Source organism: Chroicocephalus ridibundus, chromosome 2 (genome assembly GCF_963924245.1).
Source record: "Chroicocephalus ridibundus chromosome 2, bChrRid1.1, whole genome shotgun sequence".
NCBI classification, from domain to species: Eukaryota; Metazoa; Chordata; class Aves; order Charadriiformes; family Laridae; genus Chroicocephalus; species Chroicocephalus ridibundus.
In genome coordinates this window covers 83,617,416-83,644,026 of record NC_086285.1, presented here as the reverse complement: position 1 = coordinate 83,644,026, position 26,611 = coordinate 83,617,416, and the positions used below count along the sequence as shown (strand labels likewise).

The 26,611-nt window shown below is 38.9% G+C and overlaps 1 long non-coding RNA gene across 1 annotated transcript in view; it reads left to right on the top strand.

Moving 5' to 3' along the window:
* Positions 1–26,611, top strand: part of LOC134510718 (uncharacterized) — a 124,746-nt gene that overhangs the window by 86,262 nt on the left and 11,873 nt on the right. Inside the window, exon 2 of the long non-coding RNA XR_010069696.1 lies at positions 12,708–12,785. This is a non-coding gene — a long non-coding RNA (uncharacterized LOC134510718). The remainder of the gene's footprint in view (positions 1–12,707; positions 12,786–26,611) is intronic.

Sequence of the window (26,611 nt, the reverse complement as noted above, 5' to 3'; positions counted from 1 at the left end):
GATTAAGAGATTCCTTGCCACAACACATCCTCGGTAAGTGGTTTATAGCACACTAAACTTTGAAATCTTAGCTAAGTGATATAAAGGATTGACTGTGCATATATAATCCTTTAGACATAAACCATTGACAAAGTCTAGGACTAGGATTGGATCCAGCCACACCTACAGTCCCCTCTGAGGAGGAGTTTAGAAAGCAAGAGGGTCCTTTCTGGACCTCATGACTCAACAGGAGGGTCTCCCTGACAGCTCTGTCTGACCTTGTTCTCTAAGCAGTAAATAACAAAGTGGACCTTGCCATCTCAAATCTTGTTAAAATAGTGTCACAATTACTATCAAACTTTGTTAAATCCCTATTTTGTATCAATAAATGTATCACTGTTTCTGTCTATGAGTGAAGCTCATCACTCCATCCACGACACTGGTAGACTCTTCACTTTTTTTCAGGGAACCTACTAATTTCTCTAATACAACTGAGCAAATATAAGAAATGCTGCAGGTCCTTTTTAAGAGAAGAAAACATAAAATTAATTCTACAGGAGGAAGGAATAAAAACATTATAATGGACTGTATTCAATGCATTCCACAGGTAAATAACATGACAAATATGTACATTCTATTACTTTTCATTTACATTATCACTGAAGAAATTTTGCTTCAATCATGTTGCAGTGGCAAGAAAGAACTACACTTTATTAAAAAAACCCCTGACACCTGGACCAAATATAGTGCTATAATTTTAATTGTCAAGAAACTACAGTTTAAAAATACAAAAGAAAAAAAAAGTCATATCTCAAAGAATGTTTTAGATTCCACAAAAAGTGGATAGACATATAAAATAAATTAATATTTGAACAATTGTCTTTTTAGTTCATCTTGCTTCTGGACTATCACTGAAGTGGGTTAAAAATCAACTGAGAATATAAGCTTTTTCCAATGCACTTCTTTATCCATCTTGATGTTAAGGGTTTTTCTACAAGGCCTTTAAAGCCGTTAGTGTTTTGTTTTGGGAGAACAAACAGTTTTCAACTGTAAGGAAGGTAAGTTCTCCTAGCAGTTATTTTGTCTCTCCGTAGTGGTCTACTGGCTGGAGGTTTTAAGTTTGCTGTCCTCTAGAGACTTAGATTTAAAGTGAAAAAAGATGACATTTAACTGGAATAAAAACAGATAACAACTTTTAGATGAATAAGTAAAGACAGACATGTAATATTAATAGTGTTTATCCGTGTTTCTGATTTTGTCTTCCTGATACATTGTTAAGTAAAAAAATGAGGGGAAAAAAAGAAAAAAAAATAGACATGGAACTTATGTATGTGAGTTTTTCAGTTGCAATAGTTTACAAGCAGGCTGTTTTATTCCAGAAACGCACACTAAATTACCTTCTTAGAATAGCTTACTACTTCTGGTTGTTCTTTGGTGTGCAAAATGGGCCTGACAAAACCTGGATTTAATCTGAAGGGAGAAAGACTTTGTAGGCTCTGTGATCACTCACTTAAAGGAACCAGATTACAGATAGAGCAGGGAATAATATTTGGCCTTGACCCGTATTCTGTAGGTAGGAGATTGTACTTCTGTACAGATTTAGACCAGTAGTCCTTTATATTGCATCACAGTGCCCAAACCCACATCTTATTTAAAGAAAGATAATGTCGTTAGTTTAAATCTATCAATCACTGGAAAATAGCAATTTAATTCTTCATAACCACTTGCTCCTGTGATGTGGGAATTCAAGTAATTTTGATTGTATGATGGGATGCTTTGGCCTTCTCAAATTTGAGCATACTTGTCCTAAACTAGGCTCTGATCTTGATTACGCTTCTACAAGCACAGAAATAGCTTCACAGGAGCTTGCAATTTATAATGCCATAACTGAGACACAGTCTCCTCCAGTGTCCTTTGTTGAGGGTGTTTATCAACATCCTTGTGAGTGTCAATTATGTCTTCATTGTTCTCTGTCTCATTCTCTTTTTTCTCATAGTTTAGTATTGACTCCTGATCCCTTGGCTCAGATCCCATCTCTATTAAGTCTTGTCTAGTTGAGTGCAACATACTTGTATCTCTTTCTGGCAGACATTCAAATGCCTCATTAGTTTTCTGAAGATGTATTCCACTCCTACTAAAAGGCTTTTACACCTTACAGTCATGGTATTTTGTGATCTGGGTATGACTTCTTTTCCATCTGTAGATTATATTTTAGTTCCTAGATGAATGTTTACTTCCAGAAATTGTATTTTATCCCACGATTAAATTAATGTATAAAATGTATAAATGTATTCTTTTTATAATATGAGGCTCCTTTGTTGATCTGTTGCTTATTGGGGTAATGATTTTGCATTTGACTAACAGCTTAGCAGGAGAGCCTCCTGTATTAGCTCCTGTATACGGAAAACCATTAAAAACAAATATGGAGGGAGGCAGTGATACTGCTGGTTTGTGGAAGACACTTCTTTTGCTTCTTCTTTTAAAGATTATCAACTTTTAAAATATTTTTACTACACTTGTAACTTTGCAGTGTCCTTCTATTTCTCACCTATATGACTGTGTAAAGTGGTTATTCCCTTCATTTCTTCTCATTGTCATTACTTACCGAAGTGCTTGTTGTATCTTCAGCTTCCTTCCCTGCTTTGCTGCTGGTATCTTGACTGAAAATTGCATAACCAGCTGTTGTATTTTTAGCAAACAATAAATTTACCATGGCTATGTGTAATATTGGTGATAGAAAGAAGAAAAAAGCACATCTTGCTTTCCTAATGTTAGCCAGGGTCAAACCTACAAATACAATTATACTTTTGTCACATGCCAGGAAGCTTCATTAATGACCCCAACAAGCTGGTATCCGGGAAAATATGAAAGAAGCTCCATCTCCTCCATTCCACCTTGCAGTTCTGTTCATGGCACAACTATATTATATAATTCTGTAGTTCCATTCTCTGATGCTGCTTTTGTTGGAAGTTAATCAGTTTGGAAGTCTTTCTGCTCTATAAGCATCCCTGAAGGACACTATTTTTCACTTCATTTTTCATAGACACAAGTGTTATGGCTTTGTCTGCTTTTAGTAAAACTCCTACTGTCAGGCCTGGCTTGTCCCCACATGAAAAATACTGGGTTTATGCAGTGCTATCATACTATGGATCCAAGGCTGAACCTGTTTGGTGTTTTTTTCTGCATCGGGTTTCTCTTCTTTTTTGTACATATCCTATAATTTTCACCTTATTAATTAAAGTAAATAATCTTTCAGTAGAGTATAATTGGGTGTGATTCTTTTCCAGATTCAGCATTAAAAATACTTGCTGTGATCGTGGTATTCAGCAATAAATGAGTGTACCAGAAAAGTTTCTGTGCTCAATTGTTGCACTGGGTCTGGCTGGGATAGAGTTAACTTTCTTCATAGGAGACCGTATGGCTCTGTGCTTTGCATTTGCAGATAAAACAGTGTTGAAAACACACCAGTATTTTGGCTATTGCTGAACAGTGCTTCCACAGCATCCAAGGCCTTCTCTCTTTCCCCCCTGCCACAAGAGAGTAGTCTGGGGGTGGGACACAGCTGGGACAATTGACCCCAGCTGATCAAAGGAATATTCCATAACATATGATGTTGTGTTCAGCAAGAAAAGCTCAAAGAAAGGTGGAGGAATGGGGGACATTTGTGAATGTAGCATTTGTCTTCCTGAGCAACAACTGGTTACATGTGCTGAGGCCCTGCTTCCCAGGAAATGGCTGGACATCTGCAGAGAATGTTTTTTTTTTGCTTTGCTTGCATGTGCGGCTTTCCCTTTCCCTGTTAAACTGTCTTTGTCTCATTCCACAAGTCTTCTCTTCTTTTGTCTGTCTTCTCCCCATTCCATGGCAGAGGGGAAGATGCAGGGTGGGTTGTGGCTGCTGGTCAGGGTTAACCTACCACAATTATTTATTCTAACCTACTTGCTCTTGAAATTGGTGTAGCAATATGAAGAGATATTTCCAAGACTTTTTCTAGAAGAGTTAAAAATATTTTGTCACCCCTATTTTTTCTTTCTGATGATAGAAACAAATGATTCCTAATAAAGATGCAATTGAGCTTTCATGGTCCCTGGCTAAATTGTTGTTTTGCGCTGGGTTAAGATGGGGGGGTTGTGGGTGAGGAGAGAGAGAGATGGTGCAGGGTTCTTTCTGAATCTCAGTAAAAAAGGCCTGACAACAAATGGCTTAATGGTGGTGGTGGGTGAAAACACTTGGGCGGTGCTTTCTCACTGGTCTGTGGATTAGTGGATTGTAGGGAGCGGCAGGGGTACATGTGAAGCCAAAGCACCTACATCTCCCACAGGAGTATACAATCAGAGTACCTGCACTCACAGGTGAGGGGGTGAACTGGTAACTCACCTGGCCATTTGGGGAGCTGTGCCCATAACCCTGTGTGTGAGTGCGGAGAGGGATTAGAACTTTTGGCTGCTTGTAACCACTTTGTAAGTGGCTAGTATCATGGTTTATCTGTTGCATTATTGATACTGACCTTGATTTATAATTCACTCATTGGTGGTTAATAACATCATTAATAAATCAATGAACCACTTTGACTGTGATTTGGTTTAAACTATGTGAACTGGGCAGTTTTTTACTATGACAGTTCACTAGAGAAAGCTCCTAGATTTGGGTGCAAAGTCTTCTTGAGTACCATTTCTTTGTTTTGTTCTACTTTTTACATATTCAGTTTTGGTTAGTTTGTCTCTTTAGCATCTCTTCCAGTTCTGTACTGCATGCTCCAATATCTTGAACCAAGGAATCTAATTAGACACTATTCAAATATAAAATTTATACACTATATGAGTAAATATACAATGAACAAACCCTCATGTATTTTTCATCCTTTTCAAAGAAGCCAAGGGTGTGAGATTTCCTGTCTATCTGTTCTACCAACCCTATCGGGCTTGTTTTACTGCTGCTGGTCCTTAGTAACAGTGGCAAGAACTTCTTTTTCTTCCACTGTGCACAAGGTGCTATTTCAATGATGTCTAATGCCACCTATACCCCAGATGAGACAGTTTTTCTATTTAGAAATCTGTTTAATTCTGTCATAATATAAATGTTAAAATTACTATCTGTGCTGTACAACATAATGCAGTGGATGTGGTCAGCTGACTAAGTATAAGGAGAAGGGGAAGTTAGCACTTAGCTAAGAGTTACTGAAAAAATCTTGTTTAGTTTAGCGGATATACATCTGGTAGAATTTTGTGCACACTTTGAGATCTACTTATTAAACTAAAGAATAAAAAAAAAAAAAAAAAGGAATCTAATAAGGAAAGAATTAAAAAGAAACATGAGGAAAAGGCAGCAAAACATACATATTACGTCCAAGTACAATTCAGTACTGGATGTGTCGATACCAGCTGTGTACCCACCTATGGCTGGGTCTGCTTAGTGCAGCCATGAGCCAGATCAGTACTGCCTGATGACAGCCTGATGTTGCAGGAGAAGGTGAGAGTAGTAGTCACAGTGGTAGAGCTTTTCTTTCCACTTTGGTTATCTCCAATATATTACTCTTCCTTTGCATTTCCCTTTGAAGGAAGCAAAAGAGATTAAGGATTTGAATCTTGTCATTATTTTATCCCTCATTTAGGCTTCCTTCTCTATGGATTTGTTTTGCTCCATTGATTTCCAATTCTATTCTCCTTTGCTAGAAACAGAATATCATAATGCAGTCCTTTGTGATGCCAGTGCATTTTTTTGTATGAAAGAACCCAGAATTCGGTCCTTCCTTTCAGAAATGAGTTTATACAAAAGGGTGAAATTTGCCAAAGTCTTATAAGTACAGGCCATGATTCAAATGGTTCCTAAGCAACTCAGACACATTTCAAAATGTTGCCCACAGTAATTAAGTTAGAAAGGATCTGGCATATACTGAGCATATTTGTCTGACACTATTTTAATTGGTTAAGATTAATGGACACAATCCTGTATTAAAAAAGGGGAGTCTGACTAGTGGAATAAAGGGCAATTTAAAAAGAATATTGCTACCTGGTGATTAATGGCCTTATGACATTTTGGTTTTGCATTTACAAAGAAAGATTTTGCTTATGTGGTCTTCTTTTCCTCTTTTGTGATTGAATCATACTCAAAAAAAAGATCCAGCCATTAATATTTTTCATGACCTGGGTCCTCTGTCTGACTGTCAGGTGACGTATGAGTACATTTATCGAAGTAAAGAAAATAACTGCAGTGCGGTTGTCCTTTAATGTTCCAAATATCTTGTGAACTGAATAATGCCAGATGACAACAAGGCCCAGATCTGTAAAGGTAGATCTTCTGTCTGCTAACTTGTCAATTTGTAAAATTTGATGTAATTTCTCCTACTTTTCTCTTTTAGTCTCTTAATATGATATTTGCAAATGGCTACATGATTTTAAAGTAACTAAAATGTAAATTAAGAGAAGTACTGTGTCTGATTGGGAGAACCAGAGGGCTATTGGGTAAGTGGGGTTTTTTTGGTCTTTAGAGCTATAATTTTTAAGAACTCCTATCAGTCAGCTTTTCTGGGCAGAGTAAGTTTTGCAATTAGCATGAACAGCACTAAACACATCAAGGTGATAGAAGTCAGTTAGGAAAATAAATCCAGTAAATTCATTCATTTATAATCCAGATGTACCAACTTTTGCATTAAAATGATCATTTACATAATTTGCAGTTTGGTAATTTCATGTATTAAGTGAGTTATATTCCAATTAGTCTGAAGTCAGTCTACCAAACTGTAACAAAATTTGTGCCAAGTTAAAAAGTGATTACGGAATACCTATAGCGCATTGCTTATGTCTTTAGAAATTATTACATATAAGGACACATATAAATTAGTATTAAAATAACTATCATGATGCCTGCCTGCAACTCTAGATGCCCTGAAATGCTTAGAATTTTTTAGGCTATGGCTGTATGAGAAAGTAGAGTGGCACAACAGCAGTGGATGGATTGTGGGTGCAATGGTTGACATTAAGAAGCTGATGCTTGCAATTTATCTGTCTTGGGAGGGTTTACTATAGACCAGATAGAGTCTGGTTCAACGGGATTCCTCCCATTAGCAAGCTGAGTGCAGGAACCATGATCCTAGGTTGCATCTTCTGGCAAAGCAGAGGTGATCAGGAGATTCATTGCAAAACGACATTGAAATCTGAGAGATTAGCTCTCCTGCAGCAGCACCCTTGAGGTCTTGAAAACCCCATGAGTACATGAGCACTTTACTAGCCAGTTACCCAGGTTTATAGGGCCTAGAGACCTCCTGTTCAGGCTTTCCCTATTTCTCAAGCCATACTGCGAAAGCCACGAGTACTGTCAGGAAACAGAGAAAGATGTTGGAGATCCCTGGAGGCATCACAAGCCCTGTCAGATACCAATCGAAAATAAGAAAGATCTTATCCAGCATAAAAGACTCTGCTGGTCTCATATGCTTTTGCAAAATCTGCTTGATTTTATAGCTATCATTGTGAGTTTGAGGAGTGATGACATTGAAAATACTGCCAAGTTTTTAATTGTGTTCATTCTGATCCTTTCGGCTATACCAAACTCCCAAGAGTCAGCCATATTTTAGAAAAGGTTGGCTGGCGTATGCTTGCTATTAAGTACAAGTGGATGCTAGTAGAATTACCTGTATATCTGTTAGACATGTGCTTAAGGACCTTTCTAACTTGGATATTCAAGGACTTTAAAATAATTCTTATGGAAACAAAATATAGTGACACTTGCCTGGTTTTGTCTGTATTTACAAGAGTTTTTCAAAATTAATGCTTTCAAATATGCCTTAACTGTGCTAATATGAAAGTTAAACTTTCCATATGATTAATATGACATTTTTAGCAATCAAATAACCACTCTGTTTGTGATTAGACTATAATTTAGTTATTTACACGTGTCCTTTCTTATCTGAGAATCACAAAATTCTATCTGTGTTTGGATAGATAAACTACACAGTTCAAATTAATGCGTATCATTAAAATATGACTGCAACATTGCGTAAGGGCCTTTTTTCTCATCAAACCAATACAAGAATGAATTATTTTTCTGTGACTTGAGACCTGGAAGCCACTTTGCATACGATTGTTCTTAGTATAGTTTAAGACAAATCAATGGACTGTAGCAATGAATATCAGTCTAATAAAATATATGTGTATGTGTGTCTGTGTGTGCGTAAACTTTTCCACCCTGGAAATAATAATAAATATTCCAAATACAGCTATTGACAGCAGTTATTATTCAGTAGCCTAAAGTACAAAGTTCTCAAAAAAAATTATGCGTGTACTCAGCTCTTCATTGTTTTTATTAAAGCAGCTTATGACAGAATTTTAAATAACTAAAGGCAATTTTCTGAAATCACTGTCTGGGAGGTGAGGTGAGAGTAAGGGCAGTGCACATATAACAAGTTAGCAGATATCTCCAGGTTTCCTTTCACAACATAATAATGGTAATTTATACCAGGCAGAATGAGTTTTAATTGAACATCTTTCAAGCTGCAGTACATGGAGTAGTTTGGATTAATGTTAGCAAATGTGGAGAGCTTAATGCTCAGTTTCAGAGTGTGCAATAACTTTCTGTTTTATCAACATGCCAGACTGCAGCTTAAAGCATATTTGGCATATTTACATATTCATACTATACTGTTACTGTGCAGATTCTGCAATGTCACGTTGGAACTACACTGTGAGGAAATGCAAAAGCAAGTTAGCATTACGGCTGTTCAGAATCTCCAATATTTTTCCAATTGTCTTTATTTACAGATGACTTCTTAGGCCAACAGTTTGCACAATAACTAATCAAACTAATTTGTTGCCTGCCCAGAATGTAATGTTTTGATTAGAACATTTTAGTTTCAGGTCTATATTTCCCATATATAAACTAAATAGTAGCACAGTTTGTAATTATTTGTTTCTGCATGCAGTTCAAGTTGGCAGAATTATGGATGAATACTCTAGAGAGAAAAGAAAAAAGACTTCGGTTCCAGGCTTGGAGTTTTGGAGATATTCACTCCAGTAGAGGTACTGAAACCACAGATATCTGAATGTCAGGATGCTTAATTACACAGATGCAGCCTATATCTAAGCCAACCATATTCATTCTAGTTAATTTATAGAAGTGGCAGCATCTCTGTATTGTCATTGCGTCCCCAATTTTTTCCAAGGAAATTGGCTGTTTCAAGATCCATATTGTACTTGGACTTTTTGCTTACTGACTAGGGAATGTTGTGATTTATTTAAATAGTATGTTAATGCCATCTTTTGTTTTGTTTTCAGTGAGCACATTGTGAAATGTATTACTGCTGTGCTTACACTTATTTAAAAGCACAGAAGAAAAACTCACGCGTAAGCACGTGTGTGTTTATTTATGGTTGGATATATATATAGTCCATGGAGTGTTTCAAGAAAAAAAAATGAAAACCCACAAGCTTGGTATAGTATCTTACCTTCAAACAAAGAAATTAATTTGAGTTGCAATAGGCAAGTTTCCTTGATCCTGAGAAGTGCACTGCATGGGAAAGGAATATGCTCTCTTGCCCTATTTGTTGAAGCCAAACATATTCTGTTCAGTTGAAGCAATGGCTCTGGACTGTGGTTTGTCTCCCTTTCACTTTGTTAGTAGGAAGCTTTCTGCTTCCTTTTTTGTGTAAAGCATGCAAGTAGAATATGACCCACGGATACCTTCTTACTGCTGAATGTAACATAAAGGCAGGCACAAATGTGATTAGTATTGATTAATCTGCATTTGAGTGGACAAACATAATTCTCTAGTTCTCTCAGTAACCGCATCATTTTTGTAGTATTAAACCTTCCATTATATATCCTTGGTTTATTATGTGATTTAATGTGAACACTTCTTGGAAGAATGAATATGTAGTTATCTTTTTAAAGTATTAATTGCAGAAGAACCAAATGCCTTTATTTCAGTCTATGACTCCTGCTTTTATTTCTTTCAACTATAAAATGTTAAGAGCAGAAAATGTTACTGTTAATCCTCTTCTGATTTCAAAATTTATGTGACAGTGAATGTAATTAATCCATTTTTTCATTACTTTTCCTGAGAAAATATGCACAGGCATGAGCAAGCAACAGCTTAGACTTGATAAAATAATATTTTAAACTTTAAAATAATGAATCAGAATTTTAAAAAAAAACTATCAAGTGGCTTTAGTTTTCATGCTTCTGTAGCTTTGCTCTTAATATCGCATTAGAGTGGCTCTGTCAGGTAAAGAAAGGTAAATGTAGATGTCTGATTAATTCATGTTATTTTGATCACATTGTGTTACATCAGACCAGAATAACATAACACGAAGTGACAAAAATGCAACATAATCTGCAGCTATGCAATTTGCTTACAGTCAGAAGCATGAACTTTTGGAATGAAAATCAAATTACTTGAAAGTTAATCACTCCCTTCCTCTTCCTTCTCTTCTTTTTTCCAAGATAAATACAAGTGTGATGGTGCTATTTGGAAAAACATTCGTGGGAGAGCCAAGTCACCCTGGAGAAAAGAGGTTGGACAGAAGAATGACAAGGGAAAATATAGGACACTACATTAACATTTCTCAAAACCACTTTGCTCTGTATACTCCAAATGCCTTCCTAAAGATGATTATATTAAGAGTAGCTATGATTATATTTTGGTTTTATACTTCTGGTGATTTTTAAACTGCGGAGTTTGATAGCAATAACCATCTGTGGCAAAGCCCATTGATTTTATTATGGATATAAGTATTGTACCAGTGACTTACAGAAGGTGACCGTAGACCAAGTGGGGAAGATTGGGTTTTCAATTGTGTTCAGTTGTCTAAAGACATCTGTTTAATTCCACCTTACTGAGGCAAGTAAGTTTGCAATAGTCAGGTTACTGAATCTATCATCAATGGAAAGAAATAGCAGCTCCTAGTTGCTGAGCTGTTCCAAGTCATGACCTGGGTATGGATCTTTTCCTGACGGTAAGTGATGGAGCCCAAAGTAGTGAGACTCGTCACCTGGAGACCTCGAGTAAGCACCTGGAGTTAAACAAATGGATCCAGATCTGTCTGCATCTTTTGGCACTTAAACACTACTGAACCAGCCTCAGGATTAGTTTCAGTTGTCCAGGCAGGAAAAGGCTGATGTGTACATGCTAAAGCTAGGATACTTCCATTCTTCCAGAATGGTTTGTAGCTACTTGCAACTCTTTCCTACTTGTTGTCTGTTCCTACCTTCATGTATCATTCAGTCTGTGGTATAAGGAGAAGTGTATGTATGTATGTGTATTATTGCCTATCCTCAACTTGCTACAGTCAATAACGTTGACACCCAAATAGGCTACAGAGAATTGTTTCGTTTGGTGCTGAGAAAGAGCAGAAACATGAAAGTAATGGGTACGTTTTTACCAGCACACAGAGTAAAGCTATATGAGGTCACCATTCGGTGGTATATGAAATAATGTATACACTGTACTGCTATTGTGGAGGTCATGTCTCAATGGCAAAAATTATCCTTGTCCAAGGTAAATATTTTATCCTGTGATATCCATGGCCTGGACATGTAACTGAGGCAGGCATAAAGTTTGGTCTCTCAATTGTACTTTATAACAGATGATAATACACAATATGTGTTTCACAGATAAATTTCTTGGTTTAGTAACCATCTGTTCTTGGTTCTGATGTGTAGCAGTTGCAAAAGACACCCAATAGTTTCTAGGTCTTTTTTTTTAAAAAAACTGGGTTTCAGATCTGCAGCAGTTTCTTTTGACTGTAGAGGGAGTTACAAAGCTAAATTTCTGTGTAGTGCTTTTAAAATTTAGGGGCAGATGTCATGCAGCAGGGAGCAAACAAAGCTGTCACTGGCCTAAGGAGATTTCATCAATGCTGTGGTGTTGGTGACAAATTTAAGTATCTGAAGAAACTTGCACAGTCCTTTATTTCTGACATGAATTTAACAAATTTGACTGTTGCACCTGTGTTCATCTATACCCTTCCCTAATAAGTTTTTAATACACAGATATCACTCATAACAGTTCTTCTCCCTCTCTCATAATATTTACATCAGCGGTTATCACAGAAATAAGTATTTTCTCACAGGCTTTTGATGACATTGCCTGTTAGGTATCATGCAGGCAGACTCCTTAACTGTCTTTCATTCATAAATATGAATTACTGTAGACTGTCAAGCATTATTCTCCATCTATTCCAGGAACCATGGTCTCCAGGGATAACCTAGATATTTCTCAGATTTCATTAACATCCTTTGTGACTTTTTTAGCAATAATGATCAAGGTTCAGGTTACTGCTGAAGGAGTAATGATTAACTGGAAGGCACTGAAACAGAAGGCATAGCTGAAAACAATTAGCTCCAGGTAGTCACTGGTTCTTTTGCAAAACAAGACAATCCCTTTCCCCAAAAAAATACTCCAAAACTAAAAAACACAGCAGAAGCATGAAAGATAAAGCTAGTAAGTTTAAAATGTTGTTTGAAATAAAGCTGTTAAGTTTGAAAAATTATAAAGAACTAATGCACTGTGTATAAGCTTGATTAGCATTCCATCCATCTTAACATGTATCACTAATATTAGTTATTAATTCCTTTGCAACAGTTGTGCGTTACATACACATTTCATGCATAAACACCATCTGGAAAAGTGTGGGCAGAAATGAAGTAAAAAGCAGCTGCTATAAAAGAAAAATAACAGAAGAAATGTGAATTTTTTATCTATAATTTGACACTGTTTTCCTGTTTTTTTCTTTACAGCATATACTGGGGATCATCAGAACATTGAAAAGCTACTGTGATAACATTTCAATGGAAAAAACCCAAGACAGTTGAAAGGTAAGTTTTCCCCTACTTTTACATTCAGAAGTCAAGTCAATTTATTTCCATAGAGCATCTTTCATGTAAAGTACCTCAAAATTGTCTATAGTGAAACATAAAATAATGAGATGGCTTTCACAGAAATGGCTTCAACGAGTTTTATAAAGACAACAAGCCAAAATAAATGAAATTGGACCCACTTGTTCACAGCATGAACATGAATTTTCCAATAATGCTGAAGGTAAGCTCAGATGTAAACTGTGAATCCTGTTCCAAGCACGATAGTTCTCCTACCTTGGAGGTGTCAGCAAGGTCTAGTCAGACCTCCTCCTGCATCAAAACCTCTGCAGTAAAGAAGAAAAGGCAGGTCCCTGTCATAGGTGACCCCCTACTGAAGGGAGCGTAAGGCCCAATGTGCAGGCTGGACCCGGTACATAGGGAGGTCTGCTGCCTCCCTGGGGCCCGGGTCAAGGACGTGAAGAGGATGTTTCCTTCCCTGGTACGGCCCTCAGGCTGTTACCCGCTTTTGATCTTTCGGGTAGGCAGCGACGAGGTAGCAAAAAGAAGTCCAAGGGCAATGAAGAAAGATTTCAAGACCCTGGGTCAAGGGATTGGGAGCGCAAGTTGTGTTCTCGTCTGTCCCCCCAGTTGCGGGGAATGATGAGGGGGTAAATAGGAGGAGCCAGCAGATCCATGCCTGGCTTCGAGCCCGGTGCTGCCGGCAGGACTTTGGGTTCTTTGACCATGGCCTGATCTACAGAACGCCTGGCCTGCTGGTAACAGGCGGGAATACCTTGTCTTGCAGGGGGAAAAGGGTTCTAGGACAAGAGTTATCAGGGCTCATTGACAGGGCTTTAAACTAGACTTGAAGGGGGGTGGGGATGGTACTGGGCTTGCTGGTGAGGTGCCAGGGCGCAGTTGCTCAGCACTCGTGGGCCAGTGTGCCAGTATTTCTGAGAGCCAGAAGGCCTACCACGTCTCAAGGGTCAAAACTACACACACGACTCCCTCTCTGAAATGCTTATACACCAATGCACGCAGCATGGGGAATAAGCAGGAAGAGCTGGAGATCTGTGTGCGGTCACAAGGCCACGATCTCATTGCAGTTACTGAGACATGGTGGGACAGCTCACGTGACTGGAATGCTGTCACGGATGGCTGTGTCCTTTTCAGGAAAGACAGACCAGCGAGGCGTGGTGGTGGAGATGCACTCTATGTGAGAGAGCAACTGGAATGCATCAAGCTCCCACTTGGGGTGGATGAAGAGAGGGTTGAGAGCTTACGGGTAAGGATTAAAGGGCAGGTAAATATGAGGGACACTGTTGTGGGTGTTTATTACAGGCCACCTGATCAGGATGGGGAAGCTGATGAGGCTTTCCACAGACAGCTGAAGGTAGCCTCACAATTGCAGGCCTTGGTTCTCATGGGGGACTTCAATCACCCTGGTATCTGCTGGGAAGACCACACAGACAGGCATGCACAGTCCAGGAGGCTCCTCCAGTGCGCTGATGATAACTTTTTGACACAGGTGGTGCAGGAGCCAACAAGGAGAGGAGCACTCCTGGACCTGGTACTGAGAAACACAGAGGGACTGGTGGAGGACATTAAGATTGGGGGCACCCTAGGTTGTAGTGATCATGAAATGATAGAGTTCAGAATCATGGGTACTATGCACAAAACAACGAGAAGTAAAATTACAACCTTGGATTTCAGGAGGGCTCACTTTGACCTCTTCAAGGAACTGCTTGGAGAGATCCCGTGGGCTAGGGCTCTGGAAGGCAAAGGGGGTCAAGAGAGCTGGTTGGTATTCAAAGACCACTTCCTCCAAGCCCAGGATCGGTGCATCCCTAAGAGCAAGAAATCGGCCAAGGGGCCCAGGAGACCTGCATGGTTGAGCAGGGAGCTTCTGAAAAAGCTCAAGTGGAAGAAGGAAGTTTACAGTAAGTGGAAGAATGGACTGACCCCTTGGGAGGATTACAAGAATGCTGCCAGAGCGTGCAGGGATGAAACGAAGAAAGCCAAGGCCACCTTGGAATTAAACTTGGCAAGGGATGTCAAGTGCAACAGGAAGGGCTTCTACAAGTATATTGGAAGCAAAAGGAAGACCAGAGAAGTTGTGGGCCCACTCTTGAATGAGACAGGAGCCATGGTGATGGAGGATGCGGAGAAGGCGGAGTTACTGAATGCCTTCTTTGCTTCGGTCTTTACTGCTCAGCCCAGCCCTCAGGAGTCCCAGGCTTTGGGGAAAGAAATGGGGAAAGAAGAAGACTTCCCCTGGGTTGAGGAAGATTGAGTGAGGGATCAATTAGATCAATTAGATATTCATAAGTCCATGGGCCCCAATGGGATGCACCTGAGAGTGCTGAGGGAGCTGGCGGAAGTCATTGCTGGGCCGCTCTCCGTCATCTTTGAAAGGTCCTGGAGAACAGGCGAGGTGCCTGAGGACTGGAGGAAAGGCAGTGTCACTCCAGTCTTCAAAAAAGGCAAGAAGGAGGAGCCAGGGAACTACAGGCCGGTCAGCCTCACCTCCATCCCTGGAAAGATGATGGAACAGCTCGTTCTGGGCGTCATCTCAAGGCATGTGGAGGAAAAGAAAGCTATCAGAAGTACTCAACATGGATTCACCAAGGGGAAATCATGTCTGACTAATCTGATAGCCTTCTACGATGGCATGACTGGATGGATAGATGAGGGGAGGGTGGTAGGTGTGGTCTACCTTGACTTAAGCAAGGCATTCAACACGGTCTCCCACAGCATCCTCATAGGGAAGCTTAGGAAGAGTGGGTTAGATGAATGGACAGTAAGCTGGATAGATAACTGGTTGAAAGGCAGAGCTCAGAGGGTCGTGATTAGGGGCACAGAGTCTAGTTGGAGGTCAGTGAACACTGGAACACCTCTCTTATGAAGAAAGGCTGAGGGATTTGGGTCTCTTCAGTCTGGAAAAAAGACAGCTGAGGGGGGACCTTATCAACACTTATAAATACTTAAAGGGTGGGTGTCAGGAGGATGGGGCCAGGCTCTTTTCAGTGGTGCCTGGGGACAGGACAAGAGGTAACAGGCACAAACTTGAGCATAGGAAGTTCCACCTAAACATGAGGAGGAATTTCTTTCCTTTGAGGGTGGCAGAGCACTGGAACAGGCTGCCCAGAGAGGTGGTGGAGTCTCCAGCTCTGGAGACATTCAAAACCCGCCTGGACGCGTTCCTGTGCAACCTGCTCTGGGTGACCCTGCTCTGGCAGGGGGTTGGACTAGATGATCTCCAGAGGTCCCTTCCAACCCTATGATTCTATGATTCTATGATTCCATTAGCCCTGACTAGATAAATATGAGAGTTTCAGTCCTATTTAAGATTAGCTGATGTTGGTTTTTTGTTTTGCTTTGTTTTGTTTTGTTTATTTGTATACACTGCTATTACCATTTATCCTTTTTATTTGTTTAAGTTAGAATAACACTACCAACTAATCAATGTGTAGCAAAAGACACTATGTAAAGAAAAAAGACTAACTACAATACTAATTAAATTAGTTCTGAGCTTAGTATTTATATCAGGGAATTCTACTGTTCTAGTTCACTGTATTACGAAATAAGTCATTTGAGTAAACCTTAGTGATTAAAAGTGGGAAAAAAATTCATACAATGCATCTGTTAATTATATTCTACTATATCTAATAAACAACAAAAATTATTAGTAATGGCCTATTTCGCAACTTCCTATACTGTTTCTGTAAACCTTTTTGTAAAAAGACACCTTTTTTTCTTCAGACTTTTATTTTATGAAAAGAAGGGGATTGATTACAACATGTGAGCAGACAGATATCTATTTTCATCTGTAAATCTGATCCCAGTAGAGCATAGAAAGAACTCATGTGACTTGGTGGTCAGATGCACTTTGACTGAACTTCTTTGTGCAAATGTCATGTATGATATTTCTTTACCATTTAAACTTAATTTCTTTTTTTAATAGTTTTTGAGTTATATAGCCAAAATTTTAAATTGTGAAATATTTAATAATTTTTCCTGCTGTTCTGAGAACTAAACATTTCTCCTGTGAAAGCAGGAAGAAAGAAGAATCACTCTGCAGCATGTGATTATAAAAGGAACATCCTTCAAAATATCCTCCACATGAATTAGATGCATTTCCCAGGCTTTACTGAAATGCTCTATTTAGACACAACTTTCAATCCCAAATGATTACATATTTGCATAATTGGCCAGTTTGTGAATAATCTATAGCATGGAATGCAATCATCCAGGTCAATTGGTATTTTGTATCAGAAAGAGCTATACTATCTTGCCAAACCACACAAACAAATAAGCAACCAATATTACAGCTGTTCTAATGGTAATACTCATGTCTGTCTTAGAATCATAGAATCATAGAATCACAGAATGGTTTGGATTGGAAGGAACCTTAAAAATCATCTGGTTCCAACCCCCCTGCCATGGGCAGGGACACCTCCCACTAGATCAGGTTGCTCAAAGCCCCATCCAGCCTGGCCTTGAACACTGCCAGGGATGGGGCATCCACAGCTTCTCTGGGCAACCTGTTCCACTGCCTCACCACCCTCACAGTAAAGAATTTCTTCCTGATATCCAATCTAAGTCTACCCTCTTTCAGCTTGAAACCGTTACCCCATGTCCTATCATTACACTCCCTGATAAAGAGTCCCTCCCCATCCTTCCTGTGGGCCCCTGTTTTACATGTTAGGTTATATAGTATTGATGTACTTATTAAAACTCTTAACTTTTACAACAAACCTGACTTTACTGCTGCGATTTGGCTTGTGTTTTGGGTTTGTTTTTTTTTAAATGAAAAACATCAACAGAAATGTAGAGGTAACACTTGTGGATGACTAGAGGGTGTGTTATACATACATAACGGCTCTGGTGAATTTATAATGACTGGTGAAATTAGATGTTGATATTTAACATATTAGTACCTAGTAACTGAGCAGAAGACTTGGTAATATACATATTTGCCAATACAATGAACAATGAACCGGGTCATTTCATGTAGTAGGTAGACCCAATGATCTGACAGAGTATGGGGTAAAGAGTAAAATTGTAAGTAGGGAGTTCGCAAAACAAGTTTCACTACATAGTCAGATTATTCTGTCATGGAAAATCCATGAGGCTGAAAAAGCTAAACATCTATGACTACTTTAACCATCGCTTATTTTCTTCCTTTTGCAGTATAGACATTAGGTTTCATTTTGAAAGCAATCATCCTGAAAGAAAATTCCATTGCTATATATATTTTTATATATATATATATATAGTGACAGAGTATGATCAATAGTGTCCATTGTTAAGTACCCTGTGTTATTTTCTGCCGATAGTCTAGGGCTGTGTGAGACGTGTTATTCCTTCCCAGAGAGCAACGGAGCATAGTCAGCTGAATAAGGCTGCTGCTGGATAAGCAGCACAGGAGAGACTAACAAAGTAAGAAATGCAAATGAGCAGCAAAAACTCCTATGATCCTTCTGATAACAAGGAAGAAGCAGATATGTGGGCAGGACTCGAAGGCGGTAGGAAGATCCTTGTCATAGGCACCGAGTTCTGAGTTCTACATAGAGAGCCAGGCTGGAGAAGAGAATCGTTGCTGTAAGGACAGAAAAGACTGGGGAGGTTTCTTTAAGAAACCTTTTTATTTACATTCCTATCGCCCACCTTAGCAGGGCTGCTCCAGTTAAAAAAAATTCCAGTTTTAATTCTGTCTTTTATTAAACTCTATCTTTAGAGCTGTAAGCTTTTCATGTGGCTGCTGCTACATTCGCTTTAAGCAAAACAGCAATGCTAGACTTACCTAGAAGGTCTGGCTGATTCAAGGCCTCATCACGGATGCATTTAACACTTTTTCTGATTCAGAAATAAAGTAAAAAAACCCACCTGGACATGATTTCCTGACTTATAAATATGATATGTTTTTATAAACATCGACTTGCATCACCAAGTTGTGATGAACTGCCTTAGTCTAAATAAAAATTAAAATGCATTTGGAAGTGTTTTGAATAGTTATTTATGAAAAAATACAACTGATACTCTAACTTTTTGTCAAACTGTCCTGAAAAGAAGAAAATTTGAAAATCAAAATATTTAACTCCAAATGAAATACTTTTATTTTCATTTCAAAGAAAGAGTTCAAGACTATATTTACACACATTAAAAATTAAAGAAAAACAGATTGTTTCAGATTGATCGGCTTCTTGATCCCGAGTGCCGTAAGGAGTAGCTATCCATATCTTTCCATGAGGATACAGCTACTTGGAAGAAGCTCATCTTTAATTTTGCTGGAAGCTAGATGTCTCATGGAAAACTATATATCAGAATCAATGGCCTCTGGAATGCCTGGTTAAACATCAGATTTTCACAATGTTCCAGTTTGCGAGAATCAAAAGTATTTTTGGAATGAACATTTTTGCTCTTGCTTTTTGTGATGTAGTGAAAGATATGCAAGGAAAGAGTAAAGAAGATTGTGCTGGAATCCTGACTCCAGACACGTTGCTAATATTATTTTGCTGCTTACAGATTTCAGAAGCAGCTTTTTACTTTATTTGAGATAGCTTTTGCCATTTGTCAAATATTTCAACACTTTTAACATGGGAACATTTTGTCAAATAAATGTAAATCCATTTTTTGAAAGCAGTTCACTCACTCTAAAGTTTGCTTGACTGGCAATCATTAGTTTAATTTCCTACTTCAATTAAGTCCTTTAGGAAATTTACTCTTAAGAGTATAGCTTTCATTGTCTTCCATTAAAAAACAAAGCCTTTTTAAAGTTTTTTTCTCTTCCCATACAGTAATGTGTCCCTCATGTTTCCTTAGCCTTCAGTAAAGTCAATGTCCTCTCTACGACTATTATGAAAGACTCAGAATTACACAGTATAATCCAGTAAATCTTATGCTGTGTATTGGTAGCAATTTTGTCATCAATATGATTGAGAGGATTTGACCAGCAGGTTACCATCCACCTGCCTGTAAAGGACAGAACTGACTGTACTTCTGTAAACAAATATATACCAGCTCACCAAGATTCTTGCTCAAAAAAGATCTTAATGGCTTCAAAGTTTCATACAAGTAAGATATCGTTTGACAATCTTAATGATAGTGCACAGACCTGCAACAATTTAGAAAATGAATGACCTCTATCAATGAAACATAAATGAAATAATGGTGGGTTCTGGTTTGCTACAGAAGGTGTGAATAACTGTATTGATGCCAAATCCATTGGTCTGTATATGCACGGTGTACCTGAGTACTCCTGCCCACGGCAGAGGCATGCAAAATTAAAGGGGCTGAGGATGGCTTCAGTCACAGTAGACTAGTTATAGCTATGAGATAAAATATTTTAATGTGTGAGTTGATATGAAAAGCAACACTCAAGTTTTCAACTCACTGGAAATCAAGCGACATACTGCATAAAATAAATATGCAACTGAGATAAAAAGTATATTTAACTTTATGTAGGCATGTATGGCTCATTGAATGCTTTCACAATTTTCATGTGATTTCTTTGAAAGAGCTACGAAATAGAGTGTACCAGGGAAAACCTTTTTAGAATAAAGTAGAAAAAAATAACTGACGGATAGTAACTGACAACCAGATACTAAAATGAAACTTTAAAATTGATTTCATCATAAAAAAAAAAAAAAAAAGGAAAGGACATCTATGTCTTTACTTAAGGAATCCAGTTAGATTCCCTAGTGCTACTATAAATCATAAATAAAATAAGCTTGTTAATCTTACATAGCAAAGTTAGGATTGAACAAAGCTATTATTGTACCAAGCGTTTTCTCCCTGTTTCAGCAACATCAAGGTGACTTTATCCAGGAACTTCTAGTGGTCTAATTCACCTACAACTAACAAATGGACACAGCATCTTGAACACTTTATATACCAAAACCAACTCTGCATATTATTCCTCTTACTTAAATGAACATAAAGGTGTATTTTTACACTTAAATCACTTTTATATAATATACTTTAACACTTCCTTGAAAATTACTTTCAGGTTATAGTCAAAGCACTGCTGCGCTTGCAGTTTGTTTTGACCGTGACATTTTCCCTTGCTAGCATGATAATACACCCTTTCAATCTAATATACACTAGGTGTAAAGACAATTTATGATGTGGGAAATTTTGAAAACATTGATATCAAATGTTTTCAGTTTGTTCACTCCTAACATCAAACCAATACATTTCAAAATTTGAATTGCATTTCTTACAGCATAACCAAGGCTTCCTACACTAAGGGCTGTTGCCACCATTCTAGTATCTACTCATATTTTTTATTTCTTAGTATCAACCAAACTGCCTGTCCTTCCCTCAGGAATGCTTCTACTGCTTGTTTTATCTTGAAAATTCTCATATTTTTTGCACAGGTCAAAGGCGAAGCCTTTTTGGTATGTTTGAAGGAGTTTTGTCATGCTATTCATGAAAAAGTAGCCCATCATTTTAAGAAAGCATTCAGCGTGTAGTGCATGTAACTGAACAAACTTTGGCCTCCTCATTGCAAAAGTTTTATCACATGTTTTTGATGGTAAGATAAGATTTGGTAGAAAATTGGGATTTTGACTATTCCAGTTCCTCTGTTGTCTTTGTTCACACACACTGTCCAGAGACCAATTCAAATTCTTTATTGAAGAGATAAACTCTTTTGCTTGAATTAAGTACTCACGTTTATAAAGCGACATTTTATTTAAATAAAATAATTTTTTTGAGTGAAATTTTCTTGGGTGCAAAATACCTTCTGAACAGCTTAAGCATTCCTCTCAGAAAATCCTCAAATCTTGGGAATTCCTCCTCTTCTCATGAAATATATATCCTCCCTTTTTCTATAATAACAAATGCTTCAGTCCTTGATATTTCAAAGAAAACCTTGCACAAGTACCAGTGTAGCAGTGACACATCTGAGGAAATGGCATTCTTACTGAATTGGGTGTTTCTGCTTAATCAGAACTTGGTTAGTCTTTGACTGATCTATTGTATAAACTTGAGTCATTTGTACATTGTCTCTGTAATTTGGATTTCATTTCTAACTTTAAAAAAACATGTAAGGAAGAAGGCATGAAGCATATGTTGCTGATATTTCTTAGAAAAGATTTAGTGTCTGAGCGCCCTGGAGCAAAGTGTACCATCTTAAATCTGGAGAAATAAAGCCCTTGGTCCAGTAGTATGTTATTTTCAACTGTATTACTGGCTTTTAAGACCTTTTCTGTGTATAAATAAATGAGTATATTATATAAATTATGTGTATAATATATGATATATAATATATGAATATATAAAAGAACAGAAATAAATGAATAGTCTTACAAGTCTTATGAAGAGCGGCTGAGGGATCTGGGGTTGTTTAGCCTAGAGAAAAAGAGGCTGAAGGGAGACCTTATTGTTCTCTACAACTACCTGAAAGGAGGTTGTAGAGAGGTGGGGGTTGGTCTCTTCTCCCAAGTGGCGGGCAACAGGACAAGAAAAAACGGTCTCAACATGCACCAGGGGAGGTTTATGCACCAGGACTGGATATTAGGAAAGACTTTTACACTGAAAGGGCTACTAAACATTGGAACAGGCTGCCCAGGGAAGTGGTTGAGTCACCATCCCTGGAGGTATTTAAAAGACGGGTAGACATAGTGCTTAGAGATATGCTTTAGTGACTTTTTTTATTGGAGTTAGATTGATGGTTGGACTAGATGATCTGAAAGGTCCCACCCAACCTATGATTCTATGATTCTATGACTCTATGATTCTATGAATACATGTATCTTAATTTCTTATTTACCTTTCCATTTTTGTAATAATAAGTTCTAAACTAAGTCTTTGACTAGACTTTTAAGATTTCAATTATGCTAATAAATTAGTGGCTCTACACACCAGGTATTTCCTTTTGACCTATAAGGAGCTTTTGGGTGTAACAGAAACTATCTTGACACCAAGTGTCTAGATGCCTTTAAATTCACCTTACTGGTTTCTTAATGGTATTTAAGTCATGAAATACTTTGAAGTAGAAATGCCAGTTTGGTTTAGCTCAGTTAAGGAGAAAATGCAAAAGTGAAATATGCAAAAGTGAGAGTGTATTTGTCAGCCTAGTTGCCAAAATGTGTCATAGAAATGCAGAATCTTTGAAGAGATCATAGAAAATCAATAACAGAGATGCTTTTTTCTCTGGAACACAAACCAGAATGAACACAGAGCTGAGCTAAAGCTGTAGTTAACAGACACAGACTTAAATGACCTTGGTTTAGGTTTCAGGTTAGTCTTTGTGATTTGTCTGTATAGTATCTGTAAGAAAGCCTATTTTAAAACTACATAGTGTTAAGAAGATTGAATTTAAGGTGAAATGAAAGCATGAAAGAATACACAGAGGGAAACAGATTTCTAATTCTTTTCAATGTTTACTTTTGTTTGAGAGTTTCTCTGAATCAGAAAAAGAAATATAACAAAAATTTATTCTGTAAATGGTATGAAAATCTGTCATGGCAACTAGTTAGATTTGTCAACGTTTATTATCTGAAATTCAGATACTGATTCTTTCACATCCAGTAGAACAAAATGTTACACATTAATTAGCTGCATAGAAACATATTATTGTGTGTTTAGATCAGAGTGCTGTTTGTTATATAACAATTTACTTCACAACACAGTCTTGTTGACCTGCACTTATATGAATTTACAGTAAAGTTTAATTTTTTTCTTGTGCTGCTGTATTGGATAAAATTTCACTTACATCATCAGAGTGCAACCTGTCTTTTCTTCTAGAAACACAACAATTTTAATATATATTGCTCTCACAGTATCTAAGGGAAAAGGGAAATTCCACTAAAAATACCTATAAAAATGTTTCCCACCCCAGATTTATTCCTCTTTTAAATTATTTTCCTCCACTCATTTCCTGTGCTTAGTGGAAGCATATGACAATAAGAATGCCTAGAATTGTGTCCTGGAGATTATGAAATACAAAGTTTTATGTGAAATTTGTGGCATCGTGTAGTGAAATCAAAACTTGCTTAGTGTTCTACTGTTTTACTAAGGCTATGTGAGAAAGCCTAACCAAAAGGGGAAGAAGGATTCTGGGACAGGATTAGCAGGACTCATTGAAAGGGCTTTAAACTAGGTTTGAAGGGGGGTGGGGATGTAACCAGAGTGACTAAAGAGGTGCCTGGGAGCAGTATGCCAGTGCTGGTGGGTAAAAGCACTAGCAAGGTCTTGCAGCCTGTTGTTTTGTGGAGGTGGAAGAAGATGACCCATGTGCTAGCAAAGACGTGAGGAGTAGTGATGGGTTGGCAACAACAGAAATGTCTGAGCGCGGACAGGTGGGAATAAGGGCTTGTTCCCCCAATGAAGTGACAAGGCAATTAGCCCAGCTGAAGTGCATCTACATGAATGCACGCGACATGGGCAACAAACAGGAAGAGTTGGAGGCCATTCTGCAGCAGGGAAACTATAACATAGTTGCCATCACAGAAGCGTGGTGGGAAGACACATGCAACTGGAGTGCGGTCGTTGATGGCTACTGACTCTTCAGAAGGGATAGGCCAGGAAGGAGAGGTGGTGGGGTGGCCCTCTATGTCAGAGGCAGTTTTGAATGCCAAGAACTTAACCATGTGCATGATGACATTGTCGAGTGTTTATGGATGAGAATCAAGGGGAAGGCCAATAAGCTGGACATCGTGGTGGCAGTTTGTTATAGACCCCCCAACCAGGATGTAGAGGCTGATGAAATATTCTATAAGCAGCTGGAAGAGGTCTCACGATCACTTGCCCTTGTTCTTTCTGCTGGAAATATAACACAGCAGAGAGGGAACAGTCCCAGAGCTTCCTGGAGCGTGTGGAAGACAACGTCCTAACACAGCTGGTGAAGGAGCCGACTAGGGAAAGTGCCCTACTGGACCTGTTGCTGGTTAACAGAGAAGGTCTTGTAGGGGATGTAAAGATTGGAGGTCGTCTTGGGCAGAGTGACCAAGAAATGATAGAATTTTCGATTCTTGGTGAAGCAAGGTGGGGAGCCAGCAGAACTGCCACCTTAGATTTCCGAAAGGCAAACTTTAGCCTGCTTAGGAGCATGGTTGAGAGTGTCCCTTGCGGGACAGTCCTGAAGGGCAAAGGTGCCCAGGAAGGCTGGTCTGACTTCAAGGAGGAACTCTTAATAGCTCCGGAGAAGGCCATCCCCAAGTCCCAAAAAATGAGCAGACAGGGAAGAAGACTAGCCTGGCTAAATAGAGAGCTTTGGCTGGACGTCAGGAAAAAAAAGAAAGTTTATGATCTTTGGAAAAGGGGGTTGGCTACTTACGAAAAATACCAAGATGTAGTGAAGCTATGCAGGGCGAAAATTAGAAGGGCCAAAGCTCAAGCAGAACTTGTCTTGGCCACCACGGTTAAAGATAACAAAAAGAGGTTATTTCAGTATATCAACAGAAAAAGGAAGACTAGGGAAAACGTAGGCCCACTAATGAATGAGATGGGCGCCCTAGTGTAACACACAGAGAAGGCAGAGCTACTGAATACCTTCTTTTCTTCAGTCTTCACTGCTAAAGCTGTCCCTCATGTATCCCAGGCCCTGGAGGCAAGGGGGAAGGTCTGGAGAGAGGAAGAGTTTTCCCCAGTAGAGGAAGATCAGTTTAGAGACCACTTTGCCAATCTGGACATCCATAAGTCCATGGGCCCTGATGAGATGCACCCGCGAGTGCTGAGACAGCTGGCAGATGTTATTGCTTGGCCACTCTCCATCATCTTTGAAAGGTCATGGAGGACAGGAGAGGTGCCTGAGGACTGGAGGAAGGCCAATATCACTCCAGTCTTCAAAAAGGGCAGGAAGGAGGACCCAGGGAACTACAGACCGGCTAGTCTCTCCTCTGTCCCTGGGAAGGTAATGGAGCGACTTGTTCTGGATGTCATATCCAAGCACATTCAAGAGCAGGAAGCTGTTGGAAGTGGTCAACATGGATTTACCAAGGGTAAATCATGCTTCACAAATCTCATAGCCTTCTCTGACGTTATAAGTGGTTGGCTAGATGAAAGCAGAGCAGCAGATGTCATCTACCTTGACTTCAGCAAAGCTTTTGACACTGTCTCTCATAACATCCTCCTTAGGAAACTGAGGAAGTGTGGACTGGGCGAGGGGACAGTGAGGTGGATTGAGAGCTGGCTGTGTGACAGGACTCAGAGGGTTGTGATTAATGGAGCAGGGTCGAGTTGGAGGCCGGTGACCAGTGGTGTCCCCCAGGGGTCAATACTTGGACCAGTATTGTTTAAAGTATTCATCAAGCACCTGGACAAGGGGACAGAGTGTATGCTCAGCAGGTTCGCTGATGATACCAAACTGGGTGGGGTGGCTGACACCCCAGAGGGCCATGCTGCCATCCAGCGTGACCTAGACAGGCTGGACAGCCGGGCAGAGAAGAACCAACTGAGGTTCAACAAGGACAAGTGTGGGGTCCTGCACCTGGGGAGGAAGAATGTCAGGCACCAATATAGGTTAGGGGTGGACTGTGGAAGAAATACTAAATTGGCTAAAAATACGAAAGTACAGCATTGTTCACACATTAACGAAAAGTATAAAATCAAGAGGCTTCTGAGGTAGAAAATAGACGCAGCTGGCATGAAGGATACAACACCTGTGGTTCCCTGATAAGCTACATGAGGTACGGGACAGGATGCAATTATTCTGCGGCTTTACCTTATGATATATAGCGGATACAGGAATGGGATGATACCATGAAACAGATAAGCTGCCAATTAGCTGCCCACTTGATACTCGGAGCCAACATTTTGTCAAATTTTGATGAAATGCTGTCCTTTGTGTGAACTTTTCTCATTATAATGTCATTATAATACCAAAACACACCTCC